General features: G+C 40.6%; 1 non-coding gene and 4 pseudogenes across 1 annotated transcript; all 5 read left to right on the forward strand.

Annotated features, from left to right (window-relative positions):
* The first annotated feature begins 264 nt into the window (after positions 1–264).
* On the forward strand, positions 265–383 carry LOC128665290 (5S ribosomal RNA). The gene has a single exon (XR_008403061.1). It is a non-coding gene; the product is annotated as a 5S ribosomal RNA (ribosomal RNA).
* Positions 384–10840: 10457 nt separating this feature from the next.
* Positions 10841–10949, forward strand: LOC128665210 (uncharacterized; annotated as a pseudogene).
* A 3287-nt stretch (positions 10950–14236) lies between these two features.
* Positions 14237–14355, forward strand: LOC128665428 (uncharacterized; annotated as a pseudogene).
* Positions 14356–14703: 348 nt separating this feature from the next.
* Positions 14704–14812, forward strand: LOC128665211 (uncharacterized; annotated as a pseudogene).
* Positions 14813–15542: 730 nt separating this feature from the next.
* On the forward strand, positions 15543–15661 carry LOC128665234 (uncharacterized; annotated as a pseudogene).
* Positions 15662–23632: the final 7971 nt, after the last annotated feature.

Below are 23632 nucleotides of genomic sequence, written 5' to 3' on the forward strand. Positions count from 1 at the left end.
GTATTACATTCCGGAACAGGTATTGGAACATGTTTTCTGTGGATCATTTGTGGTTGATTACACTTATCACATCTAGTAATGTGTGGCTGCTGAATTTGGTTTGTGTATGTTGATGGGAAGGTGCTGTTCAAACACTTTTCATGAAAAAGCGTATTTATTCATTTGCGGTCAAAATTGTAACCCCATTTTATCTCTTCCATTGTTTACAAAGCTGTTAATGAAGGCATGAGCAAGCTTAATTTGCGCTGGGTACAGGCAGCAAATGCCTACCGCCACACTACTCTGAATGCACCCGATCCTGTCTGATCTCGGAAGTTAATCAGCGCCAGGCCCGGTCAGTACCTGGATGGGAGACCGCCTGGGAACACCGGGTGCGGTAGGCTTTTTTCTTTAATTTTTTTAAAGCAACTATGCATGCGTAATATATCCCCTGAAAGTGGCGATATTTATTGAAACAACTGTATCTGGCAATTCCTTAAAAACACATTTCAATTTAAAATAAATATAATTATCTTTGTAAAGACAGGCAGGCAGACAGACAAAGAGGCAGGTAAACCTTATCCGTGTATACTTTTTGTCATGGGTCAGCGAGTTATTCTGGGCCTGTACTGGCCTTTCTTTCATGTAATTAGCAAGAGTCCATGAGCTAGTGACGTATGGGATATACATTCCTACCAGGAGGGGCAAAGTTTCCCAAACCTCAAAATGCCTATAAATACACCCCTCACCACACCCACAATTCAGTTTTACAAACTTTGCCTCCTATGGAGGTGGTGAAGTAAGTTTGTGCTAGATTCTACGTTGATATGCGCTCCGCAGCAAGTTGGAGCCCGGTTTTCCTCTCAGCGTGCAGTGAATGTCAGAGAGATGTGAGGAGAGTATTGCCTATTTTGAATGCAGTGATCTCCTTCTACGGGGTCTATTTCATAGGTTCTCTGTTATCGGTCGTAGAGATTCAACTCTTACCTCCCTTTTCAGATCGACGATATACTCTTATATATATACCATTACCTCTGCTGATTTTCGTTTCAGTACTGGTTTGGCTTTCTACAAACATGTAGATGAGTGTCCTGGGGTAAGTAAGTCTTATTTTCTGTGACACTCTAAGCTATGGTTGGGCACTTTGTTTATAAAGTTCTAAATATATGTATTCAAACATTTATTTGCCTTGTCTCAGGATGTTCAACATTCCTTATTTTCAGACAGTCAGTTTCATATTTGGGATAATGCACTTGAATCAATTATTTTTTCTTACCTTAAAAAATTTGACTTTTTCCCTGTGGGCTGTTAGGCTTGCGGGGGCTGAAAATGCTTCATTTTATTGCGTCATTCTTGGTGCGGACTTTTTTGGCGCAAAAAATCTTTTCTGTTTCCGGCGTCATACGTGTCGCCGGAAGTTGCGTCATTTTTTTGACGTTCTTTTGCGCCAAAAATGTCGGCGTTCCGGATGTGGCGTCATATTTGGCGCCAAAAAGCATTTAGGCGCCAAATAATGTGGGCGTCTTATTTGGCGCCCAAAAATATGGGCGTCGCTTTTGTCTCCACATTATTTAAGTTCATTTTTTCTTTGCTTCTGGTTGCTAGAAGCTTGTTCATTGGCATTTTTTTCCCATTCCTGAAACTGTCATTTAAGGAATTTGATCTATTTTGCTTTATATGTTGTTTTTTCTCTTACATATTGCAAGATGCCTCACGTTGCATCCGAGTCAGAAGATACTTCAGGAAAATCGCTGCCTAGTGCTGGAACTACCAAAGCTAAGTGTATCTGCTGTAAACTTTTGGTAGCTATTCCTCCAGCTGTTGTTTGTATTAATTGTCATGACAAACTTGTTAATGCAGATAATATTTCCTTTAGTAATGTACCTTTACCTGTTGCAGTTCCATCAACATCTAAGGTTCAGAATGTTCCTGATAACATAAGAGATTTTGGCCTAGATTTGGAGTTCGGCGGTAGCCGTCAAAACCAGCGTTAGAGGCTCCTAACGCTGGTTTTGGCCGCCCGCTGGTATTTGGAGTCAGTGATTAAAGGGTCTAACGCTCACTTTTCAGCCGCGACTTTTCCATACCGCAGATCCCCCTACGCCATTTGCGTAGCCTATCTTTTCAATGGGATCTTTCTAACGCTGGTATTTAGAGTCGTTTCTGAAGTGAGCGTTAGAGCTCTAACGACAAGATTCCAGCCGCCTGAAAATAGCAGGAGTTAAGAGCTTTCTGGCTAACGCCGGTTTATAAAGCTCTTAACTACTGTACCCTAAAGTACACTAACACCCATAAACTACCTATGTACCCCTAAACCGAGGTCCCCCCACATCGCCGCCACTCTATTTAAATTTTTAACCCCTAATCTGCCGACCGCCACCTACGTTATACTTATGTACCCCTAATCTGCTGCCCCTAACCCCGCCGACCCCTATATTATATTTCTTAACCCCTAACTTGCCCCCCACAACGTCGCCGCCAGCTACTTAAAATAATTAACCCCTAATCTTCCGACCGCAAATCGCCGCCACCTACGTTATCCCTATGTACCCCTAATCTGCTACCCCTAACATCGCCGACCCCTATATTATATTTATTAACCCCTAATCTGCCCCCCTCAACGTCGCCGACACCTGCCTACACTTATTAACCCCTAATCTGCCGAGCGGACCTGAGCGCTATAATAAAGTTATGAACCCCTAACCCGCCTCACTAACCCTATCATAAATAGTATTAACCCCTAACATCGCCGACACCTAACTTCAATTATTAACCCCTAATCTGCCGACCGGAGCTCACCGCTATTCTAATAAATGTATTAACCCCTAAAGCTAAGTCTAACCCTAACACTAACACCCCCCTAACTTAAATATAATTTTTATCTAACGAAATAAATTAACTCTTATTAAATAAATGATTCCTATTTAAAGCTAAATACATACCTGTAAAATAAATCCTAATATAGCTACAATATAAATTATAATTATATTATAGCTATTTTAGGATTAATATTTATTTTACAGGTAACTTTGTAATTATTTTAACCAGGTACAATAGCTATTAAATAGTTAAGAACTATTTAATAGTTACCTAGTTAAAATAATAACAAAATTACCTGTAAAATAAGTCCTAACCTAAGATATAATTAAACCTAACACTACCCTATCAATAAAATAATTAAATAAACTACCTACAATTACCTACAATTAACCTAACACTACACTATCAATAAATTAATTAAACACAATTCCTACAAATAAATACAATTAAATAAACTAGCTAAAGTACAAAAAATAAAAAAGATCTAAGTTACAGAAAATAAAAAAATATTTACAAACATAATAAAAATATTACAACAATTTTAAACTAATTACACCTACTCTAAGCCCCCTAATAAAATAACAAAGACCCCCAAAATAAAAAATTCCCTACCCTATTCTAAATTAAAAAAGTTACAAGCTCTTTTACCTTACCAGCCCTGAACAGGGCCCTTTGCGGGGCATGCCCCAAGAATTTCAGCTCTTTTGCCTGTAAAAGAATAAATACAATACCCCCCCCCCCCATTACAACCCACCACCCACATACCCCTAATCTAACCCAAACCCCCCTGAAATAAACCTAACACTAAGCCCCTGAAGATCTTCCTACCTTGTCTTCACCATACCAGGTTCACCGATCCGTCCTGAAGAGCTCCTCCGATGTCCTGATCCAAGCCCAAGCGGGGGCTGAAGAGGTCCATGATCCGGTCAAAGTCTTCATCCAAGCGGGGCAGAAGAGGATCTTCCATCCGATTGAAGTCATCATCCAGGCGGCATCTTCTATGGTCTTCCATCCGGAGCGAAGCGGCAGGATCCTGAAGACCTCCAGCGCGGAACATCCATCCGGACCGACGACTGAACGACGAATGACTGTTCCTTTAAGGGACGTCATCCAAGATGGCGTCCCTCGAATTCCGATTGGCTGATAGGATTCTATCAGCCAATCGGAATTAAGGTATGAATTTTCTGATTGGCTGATGGAATCAGCCAATCAGAATCAAGTTCAATCCGATTGGCTGATCCAATCAGCCAATCAGATTGAGCTCGCATTCTATTGGCTGTTCCGATCAGCCAATAGAATGCGAGCTCAATCTGATTGGCTGATTGGATCAGCCAATCGGATTGAACTTGATTCTGATTGGCTGATTCCATCAGCCAATCAGAATATTCATACCTTAATTCCGATTGGCTGATAGAATCCTATCAGCCAATCGGAATTCGAGGGACGCCATCTTGGATGACGTCCCTTAAAGGAACAGTCATTCGTCGTTCAGTCGTCGGTCCGGATGGATGTTCCGCGCTGGAGGTCTTCAGGATCCTGCCACTTCGCTCCGGATGGAAGAAGATCGAAGATGCCGCTTGGAGAAGATGTTTGCCGGTCCGGATGTCCTCTTCTTGCCGGATAGGAGGAAGACTTTGGAGCCTCTTCTGGACCTCTTCAGCACCGGATTATGGATCGCCAACCCCCGCTTGGGTTGGATGAAGATCTTGGAGCCAGGACGGATCGGTGATACCTGGATGGTGAAGACAAGGTAGGAAGATCTTCAGGGGATTAGTGTTAGGTTTATTTAAGGGGGGTTTGGGTTAGATTAGGGTATGTGGGTGGTGGGTTGTAATGTTGGGGGGGGGGTATTGTATGTTTTTTTTTACAGGCAAAAGAGCTGAACTTCTTGGGGCATGCCCCGCAAAGGGCCCTGTTCAGGGCTGGTAAGGTAAAAGAGCTTGTAACTTTTTTAATTTAGAATAGGGTAGGGAATTTTTTATTTTGGGGCTTTGTTATTTTATTAGGGGGCTTAGAGTAGGTGTAATTAGTTTAAAATTGTTGTAATATTTTTCTTATGTTTGTAAATATTTTTTTATTTTCTGTAACTTAGTTCTTTTTTATTTTTTGTACTTTAGCTAGTTTATTTAATTGTATTTATTTGTAGGAATTGTGTTTAATTAATTTATTGATAGTGTAGTGTTAGGTTAATTGTAGGTAATTGTAGGTATTTTATTTAATTAATTTATTGATAGGGTAGTGTTAGGTTTAATTATATCTTAGGTTAGTATTTATTTTACAGGTAAATTTGTTATTATTTTAACTATTTTAACTATTAAATAGTTCTTAACTATTTAATAGCTATTGTACCTGGTTAAAATAATTACAAAGTTACCTGTAAAATAAATATTAATCCTAAAATAGCTATAATATAATTATAATTTATATTGTAGCTATATTAGGATGTATTTTACAGGTAAGTATTTAGCTTTAAATAGGAATAATTTATTTAATAAGAGTTAATTAATTTCGTTAGATAAAAATTATATTTAAGTTAGGGGGGTGTTAGTGTTAGGGTTAGACTTAGCTTTAGGGGTTAATCCATTTATTAGAATAGCGGTGAGCTACGATCGGAAGATTAGGGGTTAATAATTGAAGTTAGGTGTCGGCGATGTTAGGGAGGGCAGATTAGGGGTTAATACTATTTATGATAGGGTTAGTGAGGCGGATTAGGGGTTAATAACTTTATTATAGTAGCGCTCAGGTCCGCTCGGCAGATTAGGGGTTAATAAGTGTAGGCAGGTGTCGGCGACGTTGAGGGGGGCAGATTAGGGGTTAATAAATATAATATAGGGGTCGGCGATGTTAGGGCAGCAGATTAGGGGTACATAGGGATAACGTAGGTTGCGGCGGTTTACGGAGCGGCAGATTAGGGGTTTAAAAAAATATGCAGGGGTCAGCGATAGCGGGGGCGGCAGATTAGGGGTTAATAAGTGTAAGGTTAGGGGTGTTTAGACTCGGGGTACATGTTAGAGTGTTAGGTGCAGACGTAGGAAGTGTTTCCCCATAGGAAACAATGGGGCTGCGTTAGGAGCTGAACGCTGCTTTTTTGCAGGTGTTAGGTTTTTTTTCAGCTCAAACAGCCCCATTGTTTCCTATGGGGGAATCGTGCACGAGCACGTTTTTGAGGCCGGCCGCGTCCGTAAGCAACTCTGGTATCGAGAGTTGCATTTGCGGTAAAAATGCTCTACGCTCCTTTTTTGGAGCCTAACGCAGCATTTGATTAAACTCTCGATACCAGAGTTAAATTTATGGTGCGGCCAGAAAAAAGCCTGCGGAGCGTTAGCAGCCCTTTTACCGCCGAACTCCAAATCTAGGCCTTTGTTTCTGAATCCATCAAGAAGGCTATGTCTGTTATTTCTCCTTCTAGTAAACATAAAAAATCTTTTAAAACTTCTCTCTCTACAGATGAATTTTTAAATGAACATCATCATTCTGATTCTGATGACTCTTCTGGTTCAGAGGATTCTGTCTCAGAGATTGATGCTGATAAATCTTCATATTTATTTAAAATGGAATTTATTCGTTCTTTACTTAAAGAAGTACTAATTGCTTTAGAAATTGAGGATTCTGGTCCTCTTGATACTAATTCTAAACGTTTAGATAAGGTCTTTAAATCTCCTGTGGTTATTCCAGAAGTTTTTCCTGTTCCTAATGCTATTTCTGAAGTAATTTCCAGAGAATGGGATAAATTGGGTAATTCATTTACTCCTTCTAAACGTTTTAAGCAATTATATCCTGTGCCGTCTGACAGATTAGAATTTTGGGACAAAATCCCTAGAGTTGATGGGGCTATTTCTACCCTTGCTAAACGGACTACTATTCCTACGTCAGATGGTACTTCGTTTAAGGATCCTTTAGATAGGAAAATTGAATCCTTTCTAAGAAAAGCTTATCTGTGTTCAGGTAATCTTCTTAGACCTGCTATATCATTGGCTGATGTTGCTGCAGCTTCAACTTTTTGGTTGGAAACTTTAGCGCAACAAGTAACAGATCATGATTCTCATAATATTATTATTCTTCTTCAACATGCTAATAATTTTATCTGTGATGCCATTTTGATATTATCAGAGTTGATGTCAGGTTTATGTCTCTAGCTATTTTAGCTAGAAGAGCTTTATGGCTTAAAACTTGGAATGCTGATATGGCTTCTAAATCAACTCTACTTTCCATTTCTTTCCAGGGTAACAAATTATTTGGTTCTCAGTTGGATTCTATTATCTCAACTGTTACTGGTGGGAAAGGAACTTTTTTACCACAGGATAAAAAATCTAAGGGTAAGAACAGGGCTAATAATCGTTTTCGTTCCTTTCGTTTCAACAAAGAACAAAAGCCTGATCCTTCATCCTCAGGAGCAGTTTCAGTTTGGAAACCATCTCCAGTCTGGAATAAATCCAATCCTTCTAGAAAGGCAAAGCCAGCTTCTAAGTCCACATGAAGGTGCGGCCCTCATTCCAGCTCAGCTGGTAGGGGGCAGGTTACGTTTTTTCAAAGAAATTTGGATCAATTCTGTTCACAATCTTTGGATTCAGAACATTGTTTCAGAAGGGTACAGAATTGGTTTCAAGATGAGACCTCCTGCAAAGAGATTTTTTCTTTCCTGTGTCCCAGTAAATCCAGTGAAAGCTCAAGCATTTCTGAATTGTGTTTCAGATCTAGAGTTGGCTGGAGTAATTATGCCAGTTCCAGTTCTGGAACAGGGGATGGGGTTTTATTCAAATCTCTTCATTGTACCAAAGAAGGAGAATTCCTTCAGACCAGTTCTGGATCTAAAAATATTGAATCGTTATGTAAGGATACCAACGTTCAAAATGGTAACTGTAAGGACTATCTTGCCTTTTGTTCAGCAAGGGCATTATATGTCCACAATAGATTTACAGGATGCATATCTGCATATTCCGATTCATCCAGATCATTATCAGTTCCTGAGATTCTCTTTTCTGGACAAGCATTACCAGTTTGTGGCTCTGCCGTTTGGCCCTAGCTACAGCTCCAAGAATTTTTACAAAGGTTCTCGGTGCCCTTCTGTCTGTAATCAGAGAACAGGGTATTGTGGTATTTCCTTATTTGGACGATATCTTGGTACTTGCTCAGTCTTTACATTTAGCAGAATCTCATACGAATCGACTTGTGTTGTTTCTTCAAGATCATGGTTGGAGGATCAATTCACCAAAAAGTTAATTGACTCCTCAGACAAGGGTAACCTTTCTGGGTTTCCAGATAGATTCAGTGTCCATGACTCTGTCTTTGACAGACAAGAGACGTCTAAAATTGATCTCAGCTTGTCGAAACCTTCAGTCACAATCATTCCCTTCGGTAGCCTTATGCATGGAAATTCTAGGTCTTATGACTGCTGCATCGGACGCGATCCCCTTTGCTCGTTTTCACATGCGACCTCTTCAGCTCTGTATGCTGAATCAATGGTGCAAGGATTACACAAAGATATCTCAATTAATATCTTTAAAACCGATTGTACGACACTCTCTAACGTGGTGGACAGATCACCATCATTTAATTCAGGGGGCTTCTTTTGTGCTTCCGACCTGGACTGTAATTTCAACAGATGCAAGTCTCACAGGTTGGGGAGCTGTGTGGGGATCTCTGACGGCACAAGGAGTTTGGGAATCTCAGGAGGTGAGATTACCGATCAATATTTTGGAACTCCGTGCAATTTTCAGAGCTCTTCAGTTTTGGCCTCTTCTGAAGAGAGAATCGTTCATTTGTTTTCAGACAGACAATGTCACAACTGTGGCATACATCAATCATCAAGGAGGGACTCACAGTCCTCTGGCTATGAAAGAAGTATCTCGAATTTTGGTTTGGGCGGAATCCAGCTCCTGTCTAATCTCTGCGGTTCATATCCCAGGTATAGACAATTGGGAAGCGGATTATCTCAGTCGCTAAACGTTGCATCCGGGCGAATGGTCTCTTCACCCAGAGGTATTTCTTCAGATTGTTCAAATGTGGGAGCTTCCAGAAATAGATCTGATGGCGTCTCATCTAAACAAGAAACTTCCCAGGTATCTGTCCAGATCCCGGGATCCTCAGGCGGAAGCAGTGGATGCATTATCACTTCCTTGGAAGTATCATCCTGCCTATATCTTTCCGCCTCTAGTTCTTCTTCCAAGAGTAATCTCCAAGATTCTGAAGGAATGCTCGTTTGTTCTGTTGGTAGCTCCGGCATGGCCTCACAGGTTTTGGTATGCGGATCTTGTCCGGATGGCCTCTTGCCATCCGTGGACTCTTCCGCTAAGACCAGACCTTCTGTCGCAAGGTCCTTTTTTCCATCAGGATCTCAAATCCTTAAATTTAAAGGTATGGAGATTGAACGCTTGATTCTTGGTCAAAGAGGTTTCTCTGACTCTGTGATTAATACTATGTTACAGGCTCGTAAATCTGTATCTAGAGAGATATATTATAGAGTCTGGAAGACTTATATTTCTTGGTGTCTTTCTCATCATTTTTCTTGGCATTCTTTTAGAATTCCGAGAATTTTACAGTTTCTTCAGGATGGTTTAGATAAAGGTTTATCCGCAAGTTCTTTGAAAGGACAAATCTCTGCTCTTTCTGTTCTTTTTCACAGAAAGATTGCTAATCTTCCTGATATTCATTGTTTTGTACAAGCTTTGGTTCGTATAAAACCTGTCATTAAGTCAATTTCTCCTCCTTGGAGTTTGAATTTGGTTCTGGGGGCTCTTCAAGCTCCTCCGTTTGAACCTATGCATTCATTGGACATTAAATTACTTTCTTGGAAAGTTTTGTTCCTTTTGGCGATCTCTTCTGCTAGAAGAGTCTCTGAATTATCTGCTCTTTCTTGTGAGTCTCCTTTTCTGATTTTTCATCAGGATAAGGCGGTGTCGCGAACTTCTTTTGAATTTTTACCTAAAGTTGTGAATTCCAACAACATTAGTAGAGAAATTGTGGTTCCTTCATTATGTCCTAATCCTAAGAATTCTAAGGAGAAATCGTTGCATTCTTTGGATGTTGTTAGAGCTTTGAAATATTATGTTGAAGCTACTAAGTCTTTCCGAAAGACTTCTAGTCTATTTGTTATCTTTTTCGGTTCTTGAAAAGGACAGAAAGCTTCTGCCATTTCTTTGGCATCTTGGTTGAAATCTTTAATTCATCATGCCTATGTTGAGTCGGGTAAAACTCCGCCTCAAAGGATTACAGCTCATTCTACTAGGTCAGTTTCTACTTCCTGGGCGTTTAGGAATGAAGCTTCGATTGATCAGATTTGCAAAGTAGCAACTTGGTCCTCTTTGCATACTTTTACTAAATTCTACCATTTTGATGTATTTTCTTCCTCTGAAGCAGTTTTTGGTAGAAAAGTACTTCAGGCAGCGGTTTCAGTTTGAATCTTCTGTTTATGTTTTTCATTAAACTTATTTTGGGTGTGGATTATTTTCAGCAGGAATTGGCTGTCTTTATTTTATCCCTCCCTCTCTAGTGACTCTTGTGTGGAAAGATCCACATCTTGGGTAATCATTATCCCATACGTCACTAGCTCATGGACTCTTGCTAATTACATGAAAGAAAACATAATTTATGTAAGAACTTACCTGATAAATTCATTTCTTTCATATTAGCAAGAGTCCATGAGGCCCGCCCTTTTTTGTGGTGGTTATGATTTTTTTGTATAAAGCACAATTATTCCAATTCCTTATTTTATATGCTTTCGCACTTTTTTCTTATCACCCCACTTCTTGGCTATTCGTTAAACTGAATTGTGGGTGTGGTGAGGGGTGTATTTATAGGCATTTTGAGGTTTGGGAAACTTTGCCCCTCCTGGTAGGAATGTATATCCCATACGTCACTAGCTCATGGATTCTTGCTAATATGAAAGAAATTAATTTATCAGGTAAGTTCTTACATAAATTATGTTTTTTTATTTATTCATTAGCGGTCAAAATTGTAACCCCATTTTATCTCTTCCATTGTTTACAAAGCTGTGAATGAAGGCATGTGCAAGCTTAATTCGCGTTGGGTACAGGAAGCAAATGCCTACCGCCACACTACTCTGAATGCACCTGATCTCGGAAGTTAAGCAGAGTCAGGCCCGGTCAGTACCTGGATTGGAGACCGCCTGGGAACACCGGGTGCGGTAGGCTTTTTTCTTTTCTTTTTTAAAGCAACTATGCATGCGTAATATCCCCTGAAAGTGGCGATATTCATTGAAAGAACTGTATCTTGCAATTCCTTAAAAACACATGTTTATTTAAAATAAAGATAATTATCTTTTGTAAAGAAAGGCAGGCAGGCAGGCAGACAGACAAAGAGGCAGGTAAACCTTATCCGTGTATACTTTTTGTCTTGGGTCAGCCAGTTATTCTGGGCCTGTACTGGCCTTTTTTATTTATTCATTTGCGGTCAAAATTGTAACCCCATTTTATCTCTTTCATTGTTTACAAAGCTGTGAATGAAGGCATGTGCAAGCTTAAATGGACACTGAACCCAAATTTTTCTTTCGTGATTCAGATAGAGCATGCAATTTTAAGCAACTTTCTAATTTACTCCTATTATCAATTTTTCTTCGTTCTCTCGCTGTCTTTATTTGAAAAAGCAGGCATAGAAACTTTTTTTTTGTTCAGAACTCTGGATAGCATGTTTTTATTGGTGGATGAATGTATCCACCAATCAGCAAGGACAACCCAGGTTGTTTACCAAAAATGGGCCGGCATATAAACTTACATTCTTGTATTTCAAATAAAGATAGCAAGAGAATAAAGAAAATTTGATAATAGGAGTAAATGAGCACTTGTTTATTAATTCACATCCTTTATAAGTGTTTCCCAAACCTCTTAACACGCAGCACTTAACACATGATCATTTACACCCTTACATTTATGTTAGATTTAGTAACACATTCACAAGCACACTCCATAATATGCAACATCACTATTATGAGTATTAAGCTCTTCAATATTGCAATGATATTTCTTGTGTATGGCTGTACGAGTTCAACCCATATCTGGTATCAACACAATTATTAGGGCAATATATATGCATGAATAAATAACCAACTAATAATTACATCAGTGTCTGTACTCTTATTTTATGCAGCTAAGACATAATCTACACTTGCAAGAACGTAGCATCTGTTTACAACCCCTATCGGCTTCAAGTCACATGACCATCTGACGTCACAGATGTGGGAGGGTATTTGCAGCTTCCACACACATAAAAAGCTAATCCAAGCGCGACGCGCGCACACACCCCCCTTTGAGAAAGCCGTGAGAACGGCGAAACATGTTAGGGTACTGGTGAGGAGTCAGGGAGCTCCTGTGTATGTTAGGGCTTGCTCTATCTAGGACTATTTAGTTTTAGTTCATTAATATCGGATACCTCAGATGGTATCCATGATCAGTTTAGGATTATTTTTGGTATCTATGTGATAACAATAGCTTGACTGAACTTGCGGTCACAGAGTTAACGATATACGGGGAGTCTACTACCTATGCCTATTATCTTACACAAAGACTGGTATGCCGAGACATAACGACCCAAAGGCTCAAATAACTATACACCTCGAATATATTTGATGGGTTATTATAAGAACCAGTGAATACACTGACTCATATAAATCTAAGTTTGGTGGTTAATCAGCTAGACTAATTGTTAACCCCTGATGTACGTGTAGCTAACATTTGATTCCGAATGCAGCTGTCTTAACTTTGCAGTCAAGCTAAGAATTCAAGAGAACTCACAATGCTGTAGTGTTATTGCTGCTTTAATTTTGCAGTTAATCTCAAATACAAGTTAATTTCTAACTAACACTGTTGCAGTGTCCAATTCAGGACTAAAATTGCTGCCGTATAAGATACATTAAATCAAACGAATTGACTAGGCATACACATAGTGACAGTGTTGTTGAGATCTTTATTTGATTTTTCTGTATTTGATTAGAACTGCACAGGGAAAGACAATCTACTTTACGCACCAACACTATACTCTTATGAGTTACACTCACGCTTATGCAGGTTCTGAAGAATCTATTTTTACCAAAATCACCTAACAATTCAGGGAAGTATTAACCCTGCATAGCACTCATAAGTTTATGTTACAACATTTGGTACAAGAACTATATGTATGGGCCAAGACCAATATGAACTAACTTGTGTTCAAGTAATTACATAGAATACCTGGTAACTGGGATTCTATCTAGCCATTTCCACAGTTGCCAGCAATTCTTGATATACTCAGCTACCAGACCTTTAAAATAACCAGAATTTAGGAGAACACTGCAATATTATAATGTGGATCAATCACACTGCAATGTGATATCCAAGTGTAATTTTGTTCTTAGTATTTGAACGGTTGAGTGGAATAAATCCACTAATCCAGTTACTCAAATTACAGATGATCTAACCACGAGGCAAGCTACAAATACTAAAGTATGTGTCAAATATACTGATATACGATATATGTGAGCGGACAGCCTCACTAATAACTTCATGCTTTAGACTTTGCTGAAATATCACAGTTTGCAACAACCACACTGACATAGGATATCCAAGTACAATTGTGTTCTCACTTTGATAAGAGTAATGGTAGTAACCCACAAACTTAGCTATCAGCATTAACAAGCAACCCTATCGCCAAGCTATCCTTGAATATCTAAGTATGCATAAATATACTGAAATGTGACACCCAAGCATATATCCAACATTATAATCACTACCAGCTTTTTGGATACCTTAGTATGTCAAATATTTATACTGATCTATAATAATCTTTTGCAATGAACTAATCTTACTGATATTAGTTACCTGTACAAATAGTTATCAGACTCTCACAATCCACGAGGTTCATAAGTGTTATTACTCTTCAATTTAGTAAAGTTTATTATGTGATTAGGATCTAACATACCAGAGATCCATATATTTTCACATATATAAACAACATTAATATATATGCATTTGAACCTTTTGAACCTTATTTTGTGACATAATATTGGTACTATATCACCCTAGTGCGAGCAATTGTTTTTAAGTTGCACATCCCTCAATTTTAAACTCCATTTTTTATGTGTTTAAATTAAAAGTTATGTTTTATTTAGGCCTGAGATCTTGCGACTCCTTGTGTTGATCATTTCAAATTTCAAGTATCATTTGAATCCTATGCCTACAATGAGTGCTATAAGTGTATTCTAGAATGGGACTCTTCCCATCCTTCTTTTGTTTCTAATATTTATCCAATACACAGCACCACCGACCCCTATTTGTATTTTAGCATACAAGCTATTTAATACTATGAGGGTACAGTCATAGTGAATTACATTATACGGTAGTGCCATTGATACCCCTCTTTCTCTACAAAAATTATCTCTTCCATTGTTTACAAAGCTGTTAATGAAGGCATGAGCAAGCTTAATTTGCGCTGGGTACAGGCAGCAAATGCCTACCGCCACACTACTCTGAATGCACCCGATCCTGTCTGATCTCAGGAGTTAATCAGCGCCAGGCCCGGTCAGTACCTGGATGGGAGACCGCCTGGGAACACCGGGTGCGGTAGGCTTTTTTTTTTATTTTTTTAAAGCAACTATGCATGCGTAATATATCCCCTGAAAGTGGCGATATTTATTGAAACAACTGTATCTGGCAATTCCTTAAAAACACATTTCAATTTAAAATAAAGATAATTATCTTTGTAAAGACAGGCAGGCAGACAGACAAAGAGGCAGGTAAACCTTATCCGTGTATACTTTTTGTCATGGGTCAGCGAGTTATTCTGGGCCTGTACTGGCCTTTTTTATTTATTCATTAGCGGTCAAAATTGTAACCCCATTTTATCTCTTCCATTGTTTACAAAGCTGTGAATGAAGGCATGTGCAAGCTTAATTCGCGCTGGGTACAGGAAGCAAATGCCTACCGCCACACTACTCTGAATGCACCTGATCTCGGAAGTTAAGCAGAGTCAGGCCCGGTCAGTACCTGGATTGGAGACCGCCTGGGAACACCGGGTGCGGTAGGCTTTTTTCTTTTCTTTTTTAAAGCAACTATGCATGCGTAATATCCACTGAAAGTGGCGATATTCATTGAAAGAACTGTATCTTGCAATTCCTTAAAAACACATGTTTATTTAAAATAAAGATAATTATCTTTTGTAAAGAAAGGCAGGCAGACAGACAAAGAGGCAGGTAAACCTTATCCGTGTATACTTTTTGTCTTGGGTCAGCCAGTTATTCTGGGCCTGTACTGGCCTTTTTTATTTATTCATTTGCGGTCAAAATTGTAACCCCATTTTATCTCTTTCATTGTTAACAAAGCTGTGAATGAAGGCATGTGCAAGCTTAAATGGACACTGAACCCAAATTTTTCTTTCGTGATTCAGATAGAGCATGCAATTTTAAGCAACTTTCTAATTTACTCCTATTATCAATTTTTCTTCGTTCTCTTGCTGTCTTTATTTGAAAAAGCAGGCATAGAAACTTTTTTTTGTTCAGAACTCTGGATAGCATGTTTTTATTGGTGGATGAATGTATCCACCAATCAGCAAGGACAACCCAGGTTGTTTACCAAAAATGGGCCGGCATATAAACTTACATTCTTGTATTTCAAATAAAGATAGCAAGAGAATAAAGAAAATTTGATAATAGGAGTAAATTAGAAAGTTGCTTAAAATTTAATGCTCTATCTGAACCACAAAAGAAAAAAAATTGGGTTCAGTGTCCCTTTAATTTGCGCTGGGTACAGGCAGCAAATGCCTACCGCCACACTACTCTGAATGCACCCGATCCCACCTGATCTCGGAAGTTAAGATGCATCAGTCCTGGTCAGTACCTGGATGGGAGACTGCATGGGAACACCGGGTGCGTTAGACTTTTTTCTTTGATTTTTTAAAGCAACTATGCATGCGTAATATCCCCTGAAAGTGGCGATATTCATTGACACAACTGTATCTTGCAATTCCTTTAAAACGCATTTCAATTTAAAATAAAGGTAATTATCTTTCTCCAACATAGGTGTGTCCGGTCCACGGCGTCATCCTTACTTGTGGGATATTCTCTTCCCCAACAGGAAATGGCAAAGAGCCCAGCAAAGCTGGTCACATGATCCCTCCTAGGCTCCGCCTACCCCAGTCATTCTCTTTGCCGTTGTACAGGCAACATCTCCACAGAGATGGCTTAGAGTTTTTTAGTGTTTAACTGTAGTTTTTATTATTCAATCAAGAGTTTGTTATTTTAAAATAGTGCTGGTATGTACTATTTACTCAGAAACAGAAAAGAGATGAAGATTTCTGTTTGTATGAGGAAAATGATTTTAGCAACCGTTACTAAAATCCATGGCTGTTCCACACAGAATTAACTTCAGTTGGGGGAACAGTGAGCAGTCTCTTGCTGCTTGAGGTATGACACATTCTAACAAGACGATGTAATGCTGGAAGCTGTCATTTTCCCTATGGGATCCGGTAAGCCATGTTTATTAAGATTGTAAATAAGGGCTTCACAAGGGCTTATTAAGACTGTAGACTTTTTCTGGGCTAAATCGATTCATTATTAACACATATTTAGCCTTGAGGAATCATTTAATCTGGGTATTTTGATAAGATTATATCGGCAGGCACTTTTTTAGACACCTTTCTCTTTAGGGGCTTTCCCAAATCATAGGCAGAGCCTCATTTTCGCGCCGGTGTTGCGCACTTGTTTTTGAGAGGCATGACATGCAGTCGCATGTGTGAGGAGCTCTGATACATAGAAAAGACTTTCTGAAGGCGTTCATTTGGTATCGTATTCCCCTTTGGGCTTGGTTGGGTCTCAGCAAAGCAGACACCAGGGACTGTAAAGGGGTTAAAGTTAAAAACGGCTCCGGTTCCGTTATTTTAAGGGTTAAAGCTTCCAAATTTGGTGTGCAATACTTTTAAGGCTTTAAGACACTGTGGTGAAATTTTGGTGAATTTTGAACAATTCCTTCATATTTTTTCGCAATTGCAGTAATAAAGTGTGTTCAGTTTAAAATTTAAAGTGACAGTAACGGTTTTATTTTAAAACGTTTTTTGTACTTTGTTATCAAGTTTATGCCTGTTTAACATGTCTGAACTACCAGATAGACTGTGTTCTGAATGTGGGGAAGCCAGAGTTCCTTCTCATTTAAATAAATGTGATTTATGTGACAATGACAATGATGCCCAAGATGATTCCTCAAGTGAGGGGAGTAAGCATGGTACTGCATCATTCCCTCCTTCGTCTACACGAGTCTTGCCCACTCAGGAGGCCCCTAGTACATCTAGCGAGCCAATACTCCTTACTATGCAACAATTAACGGCTGTAATGGATAATTCTGTCAAAAACATTTTAGCCAAAATGCACACTTATCAGCGTAAGCGCGACTGCTCTGTTTTAGATACTGAAGAGCATGACGACGCTGATAATAATGGTTCTGAAGGGCCCCTAAACCAGTCTGATGGGGCCAGGGAGGTTTTGTCTGAGGGAGAAATTACTGATTCAGGGAACATTTCTCAACAAGCTGAACCTGATGTGATTACGTTTAAATTTAAGTTGGAACATCTCCGCATTCTGCTTAAGGAGGTATTATCCACTCTGGATGATTGTGACAAGTTGGTCATCCCAGAGAAACTATGTAAAATGGACAAGTTCCTAGAGGTCCCGGGGCTCCCAGAAGCTTTTCCTATACCCAAGCGGGTGGCGGACATTGTAAATAAAGAATGGGAAAGGCCCGGTATTCCTTTCGTCCCTCCCCCCATATTTAAAAAATTGTTTCCTATGGTCGACCCCAGAAAGGACTTATGGCAGACAGTCCCCAAGGTCGAGGGAGCGGTTTCCACTTTAAACAAACGCACCACTATACCCATAGAAGATAGTTGTGCTTTCAAAGATCCTATGGATAAAAAATTAGAAGGTTTACTTAAAAAGATGTTTGTTCAGCAGGGTTACCTTCTACAACCAATTTCATGCATTGTCCCTGTCGCTACAGCCGCGTGTTTCTGGTTCGATGAGCTGGTAAAGGCGGTCGATAGTGATTCTCCTCCTTATGAGGAGATTATGGACAGAATCAATGCTCTCAAATTGGCTAATTCTTTCACCCTAGACGCCACTTTGCAATTGGCTAGGTTAGCGGCTAAGAATTCTGGGTTTGCTATTGTGACGCGCAGAGCGCTTTGGTTGAAATCTTGGTCAGCTGATGCGTCTTCCAAGAACAAGCTACTTAACATTCCTTTCAAGGGGAAAACGCTGTTTGGCCCTGACTTGAAAGAGATTATCTCTGATATCACTGGGGGTAAGGGCCACGCCCTTCCTCAGGATCGGCCTTTCAAGGCCAAAAATAAACCTAATTTTCGTCCCTTTCGTAGAGAAACGGACCAGCCCAAAGTGCTACGTCCTCTAAGCAAGAGGGTAATACTTCTCAAGCCAAGCCAGCTTGGAGACCAATGCAAGGCTGGAATAAGGGAAAGCAGGCCAAGAAACCTGCCACTGCTACCAAGACAGCATGAAATGTTGGCCCCCGATCCGGGACCGGATCTGGTGGGGGGCAGACTCTCTCTCTTCGCTCGGGCTTGGGCAAGAGATGTTCTGGATCCTTGGGCGCTAGAAATAGTCTCCCAAGGTTATCTTCTGGAATTCAAGGGGCTTCCCCCAAGGGGGAGGTTCCACAGGTCTCAGTTGTCTTCAGACTACATAAAAAGACAGGCATTCTTACGTTGTGTAGAAGACCTGTTAAAAATGGGAGTGATTCATCCTGTTCCATTAGGAGAACAAGGGATGGGGTTCTACTCCAATCTGTTCATAGTTCCCAAAAAAGAGGGAACGTTCAGACCAATCTTAGATCTCAAGATCTTAAACAAGTTTCTCAAGGTTCCATCGTTCAAAATGGAAACCATTCGAACAATTCTTCCTTCCATCCAGGAAGGTCAATTCATGACCACGGTGGATTTAAAGGATGCGTATCTACATATTCCTATCCACAAGGAACATCATCGGTTCCTAAGGTTCGCATTCCTGGACAAGCATTACCAGTTCGTGGCGCTTCCTTTCGGATTAGCCACTGCTCCAAGGATTTTCACAAAGGTACTAGGGTCCCTTCTAGCTGTGCTAAGACCAAGGGGCATTGCTGTAGTACCTTACTTGGACGACATTCTGATTCAAGCGTCGTCCCTTCCTCAAGCAAAGGCTCACACGGACATTGTCCTGGCCCTTCTCAGATCTCACAGATGGAAAGTGAACGTGGAAAAGAGTTCTCTATCTCCGTCAACAAGGGTTCCCTTCTTGGGGACAATAATAGACTCCTTAGAAATGAGGATTTTTCTGACAGAGGCCAGAAAAACAAAACTTCTAGACTCTTGTCGGATACTTCATTCCGTTCCTCTTCCTTCCATAGCGCAGTGCATGGAAGTGATAGGTTTGATGGTAGCGGCAATGGACATAGTTCCTTTTGCGCGCATTCATCTAAGACCATTACAACTGTGCATGCTCAGTCAGTGGAATGGGGACTATACAAACTTGTCTCCGAGGATACAAGTAAATCAGAGGACCAGAGACTCACTCCGTGGTGGCTGTCCCTGGACAACCTGTCACAAGGGATGACCTTCCGCAGACCAGAGTGGGTCATTGTCACGACCGACGCCAGTCTGATGGGCTGGGGCGCGGTCTGGGGATCCCTGAAAGCTCAGGGTCTTTGGTCTCGGGAAGAATCTCTTCTACCGATAAATATTCTGGAACTGAGAGCGATATTCAATGCTCTCAAGGCTTGGCCTCAGCTAGCGAGGGCCAAGTTCATACGGTTTCAATCAGACAACATGACAACTGTTGCGTACATCAACCATCAGGGGGGAACAAGGAGTTCCCTGGCGATGGAAGAAGTGACCAAAATCATTCTATGGGCGGAGTCTCACTCCTGCCACCTGTCTGCTATCCACATCCCAGGAGTGGAAAATTGGGAAGCGGATTTTCTGAGTCGTCAGACATTGCATCCGGGGGAGTGGGAACTCCATCCGGAAATCTTTGCCCAAGTCACTCAACTGTGGGGCATTCCAGACATGGATCTGATGGCCTCTCGTCAGAACTTCAAAGTTCCTTGCTACGGGTCCAGATCCAGGGATCCCAAGGCGGCTCTAGTGGATGCACTAGTAGCACCTTGGACCTTCAAACTAGCTTATGTATTCCCCGCCGTTTCCTCTCATCCCCAGGCTGGTAGCCAGGATCAATCAGGAAAGGGCGTCGGTGATCTTGATAGCTCCTGCGTGGCCACGCAGGACTTGGTATGCAGATCTGGTGAATATGTCATCGGCTCCACCATGGAAGCTACCTTTGAGACGAGACCTTCTTGTTCAAGGTCCGTTCGAACATCCGAATCTGGTCTCACTCCAGCTGACTGCTTGGAGATTGAACGCTTGATCTTATCGAAGCGAGGGTTCTCAGATTCTGTTATCGATACTCTTGTTCAGGCCAGAAAGCCTGTAACTAGAAAGATTTACCACAAAATTTGGAAAAAATATATCTGTTGGTGTGAATCTAAAGGATTCCCTTGGGACAAGGTTAAGATTCCTAAGATTCTATCCTTCCTTCAAGAAGGATTGGAAAAAGGATTATCTGCAAGTTCCCTGAAGGGACAGATTTCTGCCTTGTCTGTGTTACTTCACAAAAAGCTGGCAGCTGTGCCAGATGTTCAAACCTTTTTTCAGGCTCTGGTTAGAATCAAGCCTGTTTACAAACCTTTGACTCCTCCTTGGAGTCTCAACTTAGTTCTTTCAGTTCTTCAGGGGGTTCCGTTTGAACCCTTACATTCCGTTGATATTAAGTTATTATCTTGGAAAGTTTTGTTTTTGGTTGCAATTTCTTCTGCTAGAAGAGTTTCAGAATTATCTGCTCTGCAGTGTTCTCCTCCTTATCTGGTGTTCCATGCAGATAAGGTGGTTTTACGTACTAAACCTGGTTTTCTTCCAAAAGTTGTTTCTAACAAAAACATTAACCAGGAGATTATCGTACCTTCTCTGTGTCCGAAACCAGTTTCGAAGAAGGAACGTTTGTTGCACAATTTATATGTTGTTCGCGCTCTAAAATTCTATTTAGATGCTACAAAGGATTTTAGACAAACATCTTCCTTGTTTGTTGTTTATTCCGGTAAAAGGAGAGGTCAAAAAGCAACTTCTACCTCTCTCTCTTTTTGGATTAAAAGCATCATCAGATTGGCTTACGAGACTGCCGGACGGCAGCCTCCCGAAAGAATCACAGCTCATTCCGCTAGGGCTGTGGCTTCCACATGGGCCTTCAAGAACGAGGCTTCTGTTGATCAGATATGTAGGGCAGCGACTTGGTCTTCACTGCACACTTTTACCAAATTTTACAAGTTTGATACTTTTGCTTCTTCTGAGGCAATTTTTGGGAGAAAGGTTTTGCAAGCCGTGGTGCCTTCCATCTAGGTGACCTGATTTGCTCCCTCCCATCATCCGTGTCCTAAAGCTTTGGTATTGGTTCCCACAAGTAAGGATGACGCCGTGGACCGGACACACCTATGTTGGAGAAAACAGAATTTATGTTTACCTGATAAATTACTTTCTCCAACGGTGTGTCCGGTCCACGGCCCGCCCTGGTTTTTTAATCAGGTCTGATAATTTATTTTCTTTAACTACAGTCACCACGGTATCATATGGTTTCTCCTATGCAAATATTCCTCCTTAACGTCGGTCGAATGACTGGGGTAGGCGGAGCCTAGGAGGGATCATGTGACCAGCTTTGCTGGGCTCTTTGCCATTTCCTGTTGGGGAAGAGAATATCCCACAAGTAAGGATGACGCCGTGGACCGGACACACCGTTGGAGAAAGTAATTTATCAGGTAAACATAAATTCTGTTTTTGTAAAGACAGACAGGCAGGCAGACAGACAAAGAGGCAGGTAAACCTTATCCGTGTATACTTTTTGTCATGGGTCATCGAGTTATTCTGGGCCTGTTCTGGCCTTTTTTATTTATTCATTTGCGGTCAAAATTGTAACCCCATTTCTCTTGTTAAGTGTATCCAGTCCACGGATCATCCATTACTTGTGGGATATTCTCCTTCCCAACAGGAAGTTGCAAGAGGATCACCCACAGCAGAGCTGCTATATAGCTCCTCCCCTCACTGCCATATCCAGTCATTCTCTTGCAACTCTCAACTAAGGTGGAGGTCGTAAGAGGACTGTGGTGTTTTATACTTAGTTTATTTCTTCAATCAAAAGTTTGTTATTTTTAAATGGTACCGGAGTGTACTGTTTATCTCAGGCAGTATTTAGAAGAAGAATCTGCCTGCGTTTTCTATGATCTTAGCAGAAGTAACTAAGATCCTTTGCTGTTCTCACATATTCTGAGGAGTGAGGTAACTTCAGAGGGGGAATAGCCCTTAAAATAGTTAAAATATTTTTCTAGGGATGGAAATGCTGCTGATACCGAAGTAATGTAAGTAAAGCCTTAAATGCAGTGATAGCGACTGGTATCAGGCTTATTAATAGAGATACATACTCTTATAAAAGTGTATTTTAAAATGTTTGCTGGCATGTTTAATCGTTTTTTTACATATGTTTTGTGATAAAACTTATTGGGGCCTAGTTTTTTCCACATGGCTGGCTTGAATTTTGCCTAGAAACAGTTCCCTGAGGCTTCCCACTGTTGTAATATGAGTGGGAGGGCCTATTTTGGCGTTTTTTTGCACAGCAAAAATTACAGACATAGACATCCAGCTTCTTCCTGCATGATCCAGGACTTCTCTGAAGGGCTCAAAAGGCTTCAAAAGTCGTATTGAGGGCGTTAAAAAGCCACAGTAGAGCTGTGGCAGTTGTTGTGACTGTTTAAAAAACGTTTTTGTCATTTGTTATTCCGTTTTTGGTATTAAGGGGTTAATCATCCATTTGCAAGTGGGTGCAATGCTCTGCTAACTTATTACATACACTGTAAAAATTTTGTTAGTGTAACTGCATTTTTTCACTGTTATTTCAAAATTTGGGAAAATTTGTGTTTCTTAAAGGCGCAGTAACGTTTTTTATATTGCTTGTAAACTTGTTTTAAAGTGTTTTCCAAGCTTGCTAGTCTCATTGCTAGTCTGTTTAAACATGTCTGACACAGAGGAACCTACTTGTTCATTATGTTTGAAAGCCATGGTGGAGCCCCATAGGAGAATGTGTACTAAATGTATTGATTTCACCTTAAACAGTAAATATCAGTCTTTATCTATAAAAGAATTATCACCAGAGGGTTCTGTCGAGGGGGAAGTTATGCCGACTAACTCTCCCCACGTGTCAGACCCTTCGCCTCCCGCTCAGGGGACGCACGCTAACATGGCGCCAATTACATCAGGGACGCCCATAGCGATTACCTTGCAGGACATGGCTGCAATCATGAATAATACCCTGTCAGAGGTATTGTCTAGATTGCCTGAATTAAGAGGCAAGCGCGATAGCTCTGGGGTTAGGAGAGATACAGAGCGCGCAAATGCTGTTAGAGCCATTTCTGATACTGCGTCACAGTATGCAGAACATGAGGACGGAGAGCTTCAGTCTGTGGGTGACATCTCTGACTCAGGGAAACCTGATTCAGAGATTTCTAATTCTAAATTTAAGCTTGAGAACCTCCGTGTATTGCTTGGGGAGGTATTAGCTGCTCTGAATGACTGTAACACAGTTGCAACCAGGTCGTCTCCAGAGAGCTTAAGGGACTTCAAAAGTCATTTTGAGGGAGGTAATCAGTCACAGCAGACCTGTGACAGTGGTGTTTGGACTGTATTAAAAAACGTTTTTTTCTATACTGCTTATAGAAAACCGTTTTGGGTATTAAGGGGTTATTCATCAATTTGTAAGTGGGTGCAATGCTCT

The sequence above is a fragment of the Bombina bombina genome, chromosome 6 (assembly GCF_027579735.1).
Source record: "Bombina bombina isolate aBomBom1 chromosome 6, aBomBom1.pri, whole genome shotgun sequence".
Taxonomy (NCBI): domain Eukaryota; kingdom Metazoa; phylum Chordata; class Amphibia; order Anura; family Bombinatoridae; genus Bombina; species Bombina bombina.